The sequence below is a fragment of the Manis javanica genome, chromosome 15, assembly GCF_040802235.1.
Source record: "Manis javanica isolate MJ-LG chromosome 15, MJ_LKY, whole genome shotgun sequence".
In the NCBI taxonomy this organism is placed as follows: Eukaryota; Metazoa; Chordata; class Mammalia; order Pholidota; family Manidae; genus Manis; species Manis javanica.
Genome location: NC_133170.1, coordinates 54,693,258 through 54,697,637, shown reverse-complemented (window position 1 = coordinate 54,697,637; position 4,380 = coordinate 54,693,258). Strand labels below are relative to the sequence as shown.

Genomic DNA, 4,380 nt, shown 5'->3' with positions numbered 1-4,380 from the left:
AAGAAGTAGATTTCTTTCCCAAATCATGTCTCTTTACAATATATGAAAATTTAAAAATCCTAAATACCGGTGGCCTTGGCTTCATATGTAAGGTTAAGATACAGGGTAAACCTCGTTCTTGCCTTGAAATGATAAAATTATGAAGTATTTTACTTTTTTTTGTTTTGGTAGGTGAAGCTCACTCAAGTTCTCAATTATTTTTAATATTTGTGTTTTCCAGTTAAAATATTTCATATTATCTTATCATTCCCTTGAGATAAAGGATTGCTGTTGGACAAAATGTGATTCCAGCCAGATAATATTTTATGTAACTGAGGAGTTGTGCTTAGTAAAATTTTATCACTTGCTTGCTTTAAAAAATTTAGATACTATAAATTTAGCCTCTAACCTTCTTCAACATAATCCTCATTCTCCTTTTATGACACCATTTCTTCTGTTTTATTTAATGGTTTAATAGAGTTGTGTTTGAAACTGGCTGGAAAGCAATTTCAAGAAATGGTTTACAGGCTACTTTTAATGGGCAGTGTTAGAGTATTTATTGCCCTCAGATATAACATTATTATTACTATTAAAAATTACTTGTTGATTGCTGGTGGTTGTGCTTGGAGCTACATGAGACATAAAGAGGCCATAATCACTGCCCTGTGCCCCATTATGTGGCAAATAAAAATGCTACGTCTTCATACGGTCTCTCCTGCTCACAGTCAGACATTTTTCCCTGCAGGGAACGGACACTGCTTAGAGTGAGATGATGCATTTTCACCTTACTTTTATTGGCTCTCTTTCCATGAGCTTTAGATTCCTTGTCAGTCAAGCTGAACTCCTTAAGAGGAAGCTCCTCCCTAAGAGTAGTAATGTATACCAAAGACCTCTGCCAGCACATGACAGTGATTCATGATTCCAGAACCTGCATTAGCTTGGCAGTACTCATATCTGAGTAAGTGTTGTAAATAATCTTAGTGGTTGGAGCCATTCAGAATTCACTGGAAAGAGATTTCCTCATAGCAATGAGATGAAAGGATTTCTTTCCTAATATTGGCAAGGACATGTAACAAACTCTGCCGCGTGCCCTAGCTGGTGAGTGTTGCCTTTCTTTAGCTCGCTCATGCCCACGTACACGTTCATCCTCTGCAGGCCAGTTTACGGGACCGCCCAACCACAGGTGCCCCGGCTGGAGCTCTGCTCCAGAGGCCCACTGCCTTCATGCCCATGCCAGCTGAAAGTAGAGTTTCTAAAACACAGTTCTCCTGCTCGATAAAGAATAGAGCAAGGAAAAATGGAGGGAAAGGAAGGAGGGAGGTACTTAGAATTAGGTAGTCTCTCTCAAAAGACCTTTACTACAGGACTGTGCTAGGCTCTTTGGAAGGGAGGGAGCACACAGAGGAAAAATATAGAAGGAACCTTCCCCAACCAGGGTACAGATAATTAGGGAGGATAAAACTGGTGTTCCAATAACTGAAACACAAGGTCAGAAGTGGTATGTGCCATAAGGGGTCTGCGTGGAGTGGGTGGAAGTCCAGAGGGGAGAGAAGGCTTCCAGCTGGTCCTCATACCTGTTGATAAGGAAACAACAAACAAAAAATGTACCCAACCTTCCATCTTCTGTCTTTCCTCCCACCTTCCATCATTATTTCCCACAAAAGGAGCAGATCTCTTAGCAGTAGAAAAGAAAAAGCAACAGAATGTAGATATCAAACACTTAAAAATACAAAAAAGGAGAGAAATAATCTATGAGCTCCAGGTGTTTCCAAGCTCCTTAAAGAGAACAAAATATAAAAACCACCTCTTTGTAACATTCTCTCTCTTCAGGAAAAGGGAAGAAATACATTGTATATTGCAATTCAGTGTGCATATTATGTGTGTGTGTGCCTCCAGAACATGTTTTACAAACGAATTCTCCTGAGAATCCCTCTCTGTCCCTCAGCCTACATCTGGAGAGCGGGGGTCAGGGAAGGCAGCTGGTGACTTCTGGCCTTTGGTGTAAGCGATTGGGTGGATGGTGGTCCCATTTACTGACCTGGAGAAAATGGGTCAGGGACACTTTCAGAAATTTAGAGAGAAGCAAATGAATGAAGTAAAGATTCCTGATTTGGCCATGTTGTGTTGAATTGCTTAGCATAGTGATTCTCAGTAAAAGTCTTGCTTTCACTGCGGTCCATATTTAGAAATACATTTGACATCAAAACCAAGTTGCCTCCTGCACCCCCGCTACATTTACATATGAGGTGTGCGTGTGAGTGTGTCTGCAAGACCTCCTCCCTGGGCGTGGCCACGTTACCAGGCAGAGAGGAGAATGTGAAGTGGTGGGGCCCTCATGAGCTGGGAGAGGTGCTCCCGGTGTTTTTCTTATCCCAGGCTGAGCCCGCTTCCAGAACCCAGCAGCTACTTACTTTCAAAAGATCAAGATGTATAATGGCCAAGGCTAGCCTTCCATTCTCTCCATTGCTCCATCAGGAAAAGAAGAAGCGCCAGGTCACATCCTGTTGAGAAGAATCTAAATTCTTAAGTCCGAAAGGGCATCTCTATCTATTGTTGATATGCCTCTTGCTTAAAATCTGATCCCATTCTGGTTTTGATTAGCTTAATTTTTAGAGCTAAACATATTGAAAAATGTATGGAAAAATTTTGCAAATACTCCTTCCTATTTCCAACACCAAGAATTAATAACTGTTAACATGTGTTTTATTGGCTTCTAGTCTTTTTTTGGATTGGGATAAATTAATGTTTAGTTTTGCTTTGACTCTAATAAGTAAGTTCACAAACCAAAGACATTAACAAACAAGACAGAAAGAAAATATTTACCTTACTTATGCACAATCCACACCACTCATTTTACAGGTAAAAAACAAACGTGTAAACTCATCTATGACCCTAATTCTTAGGAAAGCCAGGGCCTCTGCTTGATAAATGATGTGAGGATTTTAAGAGAGAATAATGGATGGATACCTGTAGTCATTTCCTAGGCTGCTGGAACAAAGGACCACACCTGGGTGGCTTCTACAGAAGTGTTATCAGCCATGGAGGCTGGAAGTCTGAGCTCTAGGTGCAGGCAGGCTGCACTCCCTCTGGGGGCTCCCAGGGAGAACCCCTCCTTGTCTCCCAGCTTTCTGGTGCCTCCAGCTTGTCCTTCGCAAACTGTTTCCTTCTTGAACTCAGTGAATCAGCCATGTTCCAGTGATTTGCCTCTGGCCTTTGAAATACTCTTCCCTATGCCTGGGACTTTGCTGCTGGTCTTTTCATAATGATCTTAAAACATTACAAATGAAGCGGGCATCCCCTTAATTGCCACCTAACGCTATCCTGCCCCTCCCTTCAGTTAGCACCTGGAGTTTGATGTGTAGCTTTCAGTCTGTATTTTATAATTTTCATACATAATTATTTATAGCTAATCATGTTAATTCACATATCTTTTTACTAATCAGTGACCCCTCAGCTGGCCATGGCTGTTACCTGTCAAGCTAGCATCCCAGTATTCCAAAGTGAGGTTGTCTGAGTGAGACAGCAGCCTTTCTGAGGGGCTAAGGCACATCTGTGTGGATGCTAGGGCAGGCATCTCTGGCCCCCAGTTGAACAGCGTCGCTGAGGACGTGCAGCGAGCTCTGTGGGGAATTTTGGTCCTGTGCCTGTTTCCTCAGTTAGCGCAGTCTCATCTAAAAATAGCGGAAGCTCTCACCACCTGCAAAACACAGCTGTGTGGGTCTCCTGTTTTGAAATGAAGGGAACGTTAGTATGGCTGGTCATTTCCCAATAACTGTCTATGTTCACTGGACAAAAGGCAATACGGATATCAATTGGTAGAAGGGTTTCCCGTATCTTTCTCTCATGCCCAATGGTGTGTGTGGTGGAGGTACCCTGTTTCGCTTAGGCTTCTTTTAGAACCAGCCATATAGCTCCTTTGGTTGTCCCTTTAGGGATCCCTGTAATCTCATCAGTCTGCATTCTAAATTGACATGAACAGACATCCAGCTATATTAAACAGAAAAAGAATTCCTTAAGGAATATTAAGATTTACAGAGAATCTCTGTGAGGGTCAAGGAGTTGGGCTCTGAGGCCATAAAGTTAGGAACAATGCCCAAATGACATCTTGCTCAAACATAAACATCACAGCCATCTCTGTTAACCACAGGCGCCATGGCTCCCACCAATAATGCCTAAAGCTTCATACTGTCCCCTCCAGATCGGATGTTTCTGCCAGAGCTGTCACCGTGGATTCCATGCAGCTGTTTCCCACGTCTGAGCTGGTCTTACGTGAGTGTCTGGTGAAGTCCGGGTCAAAGAGGAGACTGGGAAATTGAGTGTGTGACCTCTCTCCCATGGGGAGGCAGGACTTACAGGAAATGACCCTAACATAGGAGGACTGTCCAGAAAGTGCTGAGAAAT

General features: G+C 42.7%; 1 long non-coding RNA gene across 1 annotated transcript; it reads right to left on the bottom strand.

Annotated features, from left to right (window-relative positions):
* Window positions 1-379: 379 nt before the first annotated feature.
* LOC140846562 (uncharacterized) lies at window positions 380-3,760 on the bottom strand. Its single transcript, XR_012125778.1, has 3 exons — window positions 3,451-3,760; window positions 2,391-2,480; window positions 380-1,553 (listed from the first exon to the last, which is right to left on the bottom strand). It is a non-coding gene; the product is annotated as an uncharacterized lncRNA (long non-coding RNA).
* Window positions 3,761-4,380: the final 620 nt, after the last annotated feature.